The sequence below is a fragment of the Arachis hypogaea genome, chromosome 20 (assembly GCF_003086295.3).
Source record: "Arachis hypogaea cultivar Tifrunner chromosome 20, arahy.Tifrunner.gnm2.J5K5, whole genome shotgun sequence".
Lineage (NCBI taxonomy): Eukaryota > Viridiplantae > Streptophyta > Magnoliopsida > Fabales > Fabaceae > Arachis > Arachis hypogaea.
In genome coordinates, this window is record NC_092055.1 from 39021734 (window position 1) to 39030250 (window position 8517).

The following is an 8517-nucleotide window of genomic DNA, read 5'->3' on the forward strand; positions in this document are numbered from 1 at the left end:
CAACTGACCTCGCGCGCGTGCCACTGACGCGCACGTGTCCCTTGCCAAAACCTCACCGACGCGCCAGCGCACTGTGCGCATGCGCGCCGATTGCGCGAATTAGTTTTAAAGCTTCGCGACTTGTTCTATTTCTCTTTCTCATCCCCTTTTATATCTTCTTTCTCCCTTCTTCCTTCTCCATCACTTCTCCTTTCTTCCTTCCACAGCCCACCACCACCGTCTCCGGCCACTCACCGGCGACAACCACCTCTTCCGGTGGCACTACATCTCTCCTATTTCTTTCTCATCTTCACAAAAGAAAATTCAACCTTGTTCTTTTACACTTCTCAAGGTTCTACTTCTTCCATTTCTTTTCTTTCATTTTCTTTACATTATTTCCTCCTTTAGTTAGATTATTTTTTTTATTATTGCTTTACTTAGTTTCTCTTTTAGTTGCATGGTGATATTTCTTACCTTTTGTTTGCCTACTTTTTCTTTTCCTTTATTTTTCCATGGATGTTGAATTTGAGTTTAATTTTCTTTAATAGATCTTTTGTCATATTTTTTTCCTTATCTTTGCCAATATATGATGATTGTTGTTTCATTTTGGGCTTTAAATTGATTGAGTATCTCATAATTTCTCTTTGCTTGATAATTGCACGCCAAGTGTTCGAGGAAATGCATGAATGCCATTTTGGTTTCTTTTAAAAATGTACTTTCAATTGGATGCTTCTCCTCATTCACTTGTTGTCTTCTATACGCATTGAGTCTACTTTGCTTGTTGATTAGATACTCATTGAACATGACTTGCTCTTTGTTATGGATACTTGAGACTGTACTTCTCATGCCACTTTGCATGCTTCACTTCCTCTTGCATCCCATACCAAGTGTTATGACCCATGTCTTTATGATTAGATTATTGCAATGTTTCTTTTGGGCACTACCTTTCAATTGCATGTTTTGGTTAAAATGATTCTTTGGGTTTAATGATTTCTTATTTCCCTTTCCTTCTCAGGATGGTCACCAAGAAAGGCAAGGAGAAAGCTCCAAGGAAACCGGCCGCAAAGAGGGCATCCCAAACATCAACTTCTAAGGCACACTCTTCAGTAGGAGCCAAACCCCTATCCAAGAAGGCTAAGATACCAGCTCCTATTGATGAGAAAGAAAAAAAGCAAACCGGGAAAAGATTCTTCAAGGTTCCCCAACTGCTTCTGTGAACTTGTGTTCCCCTCCATGGTTGTCAGGAACTATCATCCTGAGCATCTACTCACTCCGCCGGACAAGGTTGCTCCTTATATTTACCCCGCATTGAACAGCGAGGATGGGAGTTTCTTTTGAGAAAACCAAGGGAAATCAACCTCTCTTGGGTGGAAGAATTCTACACTAACTACCATCTCTCCTCTTTCCAATCGGTATATATACACCGAAAGCAAGTCTCAGTTTCAGAAGAGGAAATTCAGCAAATGCTTAATGTCCTACTGGTACCGAGTGACATGGATGGATACCAAGAAATCTTACGTCAGCGAGAGAAGTTTGGATTTGGTTGGGACTCGATCCTCCGAGTCATTGCTGAGCTGGAGACATTTTGGACCTAAGGTCGACTCCGGATGAGGCCCAAGAGCATTGACGCTCGCTTCCTCACTATAGAAGCTAGAGCTTGGGCCCAGATCCTATCCCACTATGTGCTACCTAGCACCCACAAGTTGTCCTTCACGGCGGATCTCGCCTTGCTTGTTTGGTGTGTTCTCACGGAGAGGCCGGTGAACATTCCGTTTCTTGTCAAGCAAGCGATGAGTCAAGTTCACGCCCGGGGTAATTTGCCATTTTTAGCATTGGTATCTGATTTAGTTACTGCTGCGGGTGTTCCTTGGGAAGCCAAGGACATGAAGATTATAGTTCTGGTTAAGGGCGATGTGGTCCCAAGGGGAAAATACTTACATCTTCCCATGAACAATCCAAGCCTTGACATAGCCCTTCCATCTACTATTCCTTCCACTTCATCATCACCACCACGGCATAGGTCCACACTTTAGAGGATAGAAGATCTACACCAGAAGCTTGATAGATATGAGCGGCGCAATCAACGCTGATACACTTACTTCAAGAAGCTTCTGCGTTGTGTTACCCCTAGCATTGTGGAGCCCGAAATATTCACATCTACCTCAAACCCAAGTGATGAAAGCTCTGAAGGAGAGGATAGTGACGGTTCTGGTCCCGACCGCCCTTTGCGCATTGTTCGTAGCATGGAGGACCGTGCTAATTTCTAAGTGTGGGGAGGTTGTTCGACCGATCTCCATGGGTAACAATTTCTTCCTTTCAATACCCATGGATTTATCTTTTGTTTAGTAGTTAGTACATTGTTAGTACATTGCATGTGTAGTTAGTTTTGCTTTTAAATACTCCTAGCATGATAGCTAGTTTCTATAGAGTTGCTTGGTCAAAACAATAACTTTTTCCCCAAGAAACTGTGTTTTGGGGTACCCTACCAATTTTTGAAAAATTGTTTTGCAGTAAACTTGCTTTAAGAATGTAATTTGGAACATAGTGATTGAGCTAAGAACACAAGCATGTAAGTTTTGAGCCTATTGCATGGTTACATCTTCTAACCATTAATTCCCATTCTTGTGTGCATATCTCTCTCTCTATGATTGTGATCCTTGCTTTGTCTGATTCTATATGTCTATTACTTTGTGTATGAATGCATTTACATTATTAAGGCCATCATTTCAATAGTCACTTTTCCCAAATGGCCTTAACCCTTTTATCTACCATTGCTAACCAATTTTAAGCCCATGACAATCCCTTTTTGTTCTTAAATAGAGCATACCAACAACCCTAAGCGAAAAACCATGAATGTTCCTAAATTTGGATCCTTGATTAGCTTAGGTAAGTTAGGATGTGTGTCATTCAATTAGGAGGGTATACTTGGGAAATTTGGGTAGATATATAGGTGTATAATTGAGTGTAATTAAAATTCTAGGATTTGGAAACATGCTCATATATTGAATGATTGAATTATATTAATTGAAACTTTTGTACATAAAGTCCCAAGAAAAAGGGATCATCAAAAAAAAAAAAAAAAACAAAGCAATAAAAGGGGACAAAGAAACCCCAAGACAAAGTAACGAAAACAATGCATGTGGAATGTGAATTGAAAAAAATGCATGAGTATGCAAAAAAGTGAAACTCAAGGGTAGCTAGGTAATGTATTATAGTTGTATAGGTTGTTCTATGTGTCTAGTGGGATCCTAGGTTAATCAAGGACTCAATTTTAAGCTCACTTGGCCATATACATCCTTACCTTCACCCTAGCCCGATTACAACCCATGAATAAGACCTCATGATACTTGTAAGCATGCATTAAGTAATTGTTGATTGTTAGATGAAAGACAAATCTTGGAAAGCATGATTAGGAGAGGATTGAGCGACGAACCCTATACACTTGAGCGAATAGAGCGGTTACACTTCCGGTGAGGGTTCGATGCTCAATTCTTTGTTCCCGGCTTTCACAAGCATTCATCTAGCAAGTTATATGCACTCCTTAGTGATGTTCAATTTGGTAGGATTCATGAGCTACATACTATTTTCACCCCATATGTTCACATGTGTTCTTGGAGGATAGATTTATCCTTGACCAAGTAGGTAAATGATTTTACATTAGTTGCATGAATTCACTTAGGTAGTTTGCATTTCATAAACCCTTTCTCACCATGATCTTTAGTCTTTTTATTCTGAGCATGAGGACATGCTTGGTTTAAGTGTGGGGAGATTTGATAAATTCTAATTTTGTGGTTTATATTGTGTAGAATTTGGGGAGTTTTGTCAATATTTCTCACACTTATTCACAAGAAATACATAGTTTTGTGTTCTCTTCCTAATATTGCTTCATGATGAAAAACATGCTTATTTTGCCTTAAAATTACCATATTTTAATCCTCTTCTATTGTCATTCGATGCCGTGATATATTTGTTAAGTGATTTCAGGAATTATAGGGTAGGAATGGCCTAGAAGAAAGAAAGAAAGCATGCACAAAAGGAGGAAACATGAAGATTTGAATTTTTGGGAAAATCAGCATTGGCGCGCACGCACACGCGTGGATGAGGATGGCTGGAAGTGGCGCGCAAAGATTGATGCATCCGCGCGGATCAGAAGATTCCTATCGACGTGCACGCGCACTTGGCGCGCACGCGCACTTGGCGCGCACGCGCACTTGGCGCGCACGCGCACTTGGCGCGCACGCGTGGATCACAAAGGCAATCCGCGCGCACACATGCATGGCGCGCACGCGCGGGAAGCTGCACGTGACCTCATTAAAGGAAATCGTGCCTGGCGATTTCTGAGGCTTATGAGGCCCAATTTCAAGCTGTTTCTGCATGGAATAGACCCAATAATACTAGGGGAAATGGGGGATCATTCATTTTACACTAAGACACAATTTTAGCTAGTTTTTTTTCTTTGTTCTTCTAGAGAGAGAAACCCCTGTTCCTCTCTAGATCTAGTTTTAATTGATATTCCCTTGTTGAATTCTGAATCGGATCTTGTTAATTACTAGTTTTAATTGTTTAATTTGAATTCCTTAGTATAATTTTTCTTAGATCTTGTGATAGTTTTATGAATTCTTGTCAATTGTCACTTTATACTCATTTCATGAATGTTGTGAATTTTGCTTTGTTGATGTTACATTGATGATTTCTATGATTAATTTTGTTAATTGGATGATTGTATGTTGATAATTATTAGTGGGTACTTATTAATTTCAATTTAATTGCAATTTGAACATGTCTTTTATTAATGCTTACCAAGTGTTTGATGAATTGTTTACCTTGATTATGGAGTAGTTCTTTTCACTCTTGGCCTAGGCTAAGGGAATTGGGTAAACTTGAGTTATTGGGTCTAATAGATTTGATGATTTGGGAGCCCTTAGTGGTCAATTTGATAACCATTGACGCTAACCTTCTATTAAGTCAATTAGTAGTGAGGTTAGAACTTATGGGTTGATGTTGACCAAACCATTTGACGTGCTTCAAGTATAGAAGTAGACTTAATGAGTTTGATTCCTCATAATTGTCAAGATATGGTTATTAGACAAGGATGGTGACCCCAATTCCCATGCCTAGCTGGTACGCGGAATCGTGATTACACTTTAATTATGTAAAGTTCATTGCTCTTTCTTTCCCTGGAAATGGCGCCAAAAACATGATGCCAAAACCACGGTTCACAACCCCGTGTAACTGACCAGCAAGTGCACTGGGTCGTCCAAGTAATACCTTACGTGAGTAAGGGTCGAATCCCACGGAGATTGTTGGTATGAAGCAAGCTATGGTCACCTTGCAAATCTCAGTTAGGCAGATATAAATTGATAATGGTGTTTTCGAATAATAATTAATAGAATAGGGATAGAAATACTTATGTAATTCATTGGTGAGAATTTCAGATAAGCGAATGGAGATTCTTTCGTTCCTCTGAACCTCTGCTTTCCTGCTATCTTCATCCAATCAGTCTTACTCCTTTCCATGGCTGGCTTTATGTGATACGTCACCACTGTCAATGGCTACTTTCGGTCATCTCTCGGGAAAATGATCCAATGCCCTGTCACGGCACGGCTAATCGTCTGGAGGCATCACCGTGTCAATCGCTTCATCTTATCCTCTCAGTGAAAATGGTCAACGCACCCTGTCACGGCACGGCTATTCATCTGTCGGTTCTCGATCATGCTGGAATATGATTTACTATCCTTTTGCATCTGTCACTAACGCCCCGCAATCGCGAGTTTGGAGCTCGTCACAGTCATTCATTCATTGAATCCTACTCGGAATACCACAGACAAGGTTTAGACTTTCCGGATTCTCTTGAATGCCGCCATCATTCTAGCTTACGCCACGAAGATTCTGATTAAGAGATCTAAGAGATACTCATTCAGTCGAAGGTAGAATGGAAGTGGTTGTCAGGCACGCGTTCATAGGGAATGATGATGATTGTCACATTCATCACATTCAGATTGAAGTACGAATGAATATCTTAGAAGCGAAATAAGATGAATTGAATAGAAAACAGTAGTACTTTGCATTAATCTTTGAGGAACAGCAGAGCTCCACACCTTAATCTATGGAGTGTAGAAACTCTACCGTGAAAATACATAAGTGAAAGGTCCAGGCATGGCCGAGATGGCCAGCCCCCAAAACGTGATCAATAGATCAAAAGATAATCCAAAGATATCAAGTACAATAGTGAGATGTCCTATTTATAATAAACTAGCTACTAGGGTTTACAGAAGTAAGTAATTGATGCATAAATCCACTTCCGAGGCCCACTTGGTGTGTGCTTGGGCTGAGCTTGAGTGTTGCACGTGTAGAGGTCCTTTTTCGAGTTGAACGCCAGCTTTTGTGCCAGTTTGGGCGTTCAACTCTGGTTTTGGCTCCTTTCCTGGCACTGGACGCCAGATTTGGGTAGAAAGCTGGCATTAAACGCCAGTTTACGTCGCCTATTCTTGGCCAAAGTATAGACTATTATATATTGCTAGAAATCCATGGATGTCTACTTTCCAACGCAATTAGAAGCGCGCCATTTCGACTTCTGTAGCTCCAGAAAATCTACTTTGAGTGCAGGGAGGTTAGAATCCAACAGCATCAGCAGTCCTTCTTCAACCTCTGAATCTGATTTTTGCTCAAGTCCCTCAATTTCATCCAGAAAATACCTGAAATCACAGAAAAACACACAAACTCATAGTAAAATCTAGAAATGTGAATTTAACATAAAAACTAATGAAAACATCCCTAAAAGTAACTAGATCCTACTAAAAACATACTAAAAACAATGCCAAAAAGCGTATAAATTATCCGCTCATCACTAGCCAAGAGTTGCTTTTATCATTCCTATTTGAAAACCCAAATTCTTAATTACTTGACTTAGTTATAGTTACTTGTTTAGTTTAGAATAGAATCATATTGGATGTTACTTTGTTAGTTTGGAATTGCTCATGTCTTGCTTAGTTATTTGAATTAATTTATTGCATTTTAAGATTGCTTGCTTGCTAAGATTCCCATTTTATTTTCTTGCTCATGACTTACAACCCCGGAATTCTAACAATGTTGAAGAACATGTTTGCCCATTCCTTGTGAGAAGACCCGAGGTTTGAATACTTCGGTTATTTCTATTGGGGTTGAACTTGTGACAACCAAATCCCTCTCTAAATTTGATCCTCGAGGCTTGTTATCGATAGAACTATACTTGCAACGTAACTTTATTGAGAAAATCTTTACCGACATAGTCCACGAGCACGCATCATAGATGAGAATTCTCTCGCCCATTACTTAAATGTCTTTGCAGAACAGAAGCCAAGCTTGCACTTGCCGAGGTGCATGAAGGGATCTGTAGTGCACACCTCGGAGCCCGAAGGCTGTCTTCCAAAATCCTCAGAGCTGGATTATATTGGCCGACAATACGGTAGGATTGTCAAGCTAGCAAAAGTTAAAAGCTGTAACAACTACTAGAAACACAGTCCAATCACACATCTCCCAGCCGAACTCCTACACTGTTCCAAGGTAAGTTGGCCATTCAACCAATGGGGCATAGATATCTGAAGAACCGAAGATTGATGGTTCAGAGGTTATAAAAACTCTCGTTGTAAGTATAGTTACTAAACCAAGCAATCAACCTTTCTTACAAACGTTTTGGTTGTCACAAGTAACAAACCCCTTTTAAAATTGATAACCGAGTATTTAAACCTTGAGTCGTCTTCTCAAGGAACTGCAAGGAAGTATGTTCTTATTATTGGTTATGGAGGTTGTAATCGGGGTTTAGAAGGTGAGAAGCAAGTGATTTAAATGACAAGTAAAGTAGATGCCAATTAAAATAAATAAATACTGTAAGCAAACTTCTGACAAGGTAAAAGAAATTGGAAGTCAAACTTAATTATCTCTCTCAACAATAATGAAAGTTGAATCTAAATTCCACTTAGTTAACCTTTACTAAAGCAAAGGAAAGTTAAGGGACTAATTAGTTTGACCTTCGAATCCTATTTATTTCCTAAGAAAAAGTTGGGATTATTGAAGTTCAGTTCAATTAGCAAGATAGCGATTATCAGTTATGTTGAGTTTGATAATGTTGAGTTACTGATTTCTTGACCAAGACCAAAAGGGAAAAAAGTAAAATTACTGGAATAAAAATGTCCTTAGATAGGAAACAATGGTAACACAAATTAAAGAGAAAGCAATCAATAGCTGAAATACCTCAAATATCATTAATTCAAATAACAATCTGTAACATGGAATAATTCATAAATTAAATTATAAAAGTAAATAATCAACTCAAGTGCTGGAATAAATAAATAAAAGTGAGAAGGGAAGCTTAAAACAAAGAAACATAAAACCTGGATCGAGAGTCACTCTTACAAACTAAGAGAAGTCCTAAATCCTAAGAGAGAGAGGAGAGAACCTCTCAAACTAAATCTAAATCATGGAAAGTAGTAAAAAATACGAGCTCCCTCTGAATGGATGCATTTCCTCACTTTATAGTCTCTAATCTGTGTTTTCCTGGCC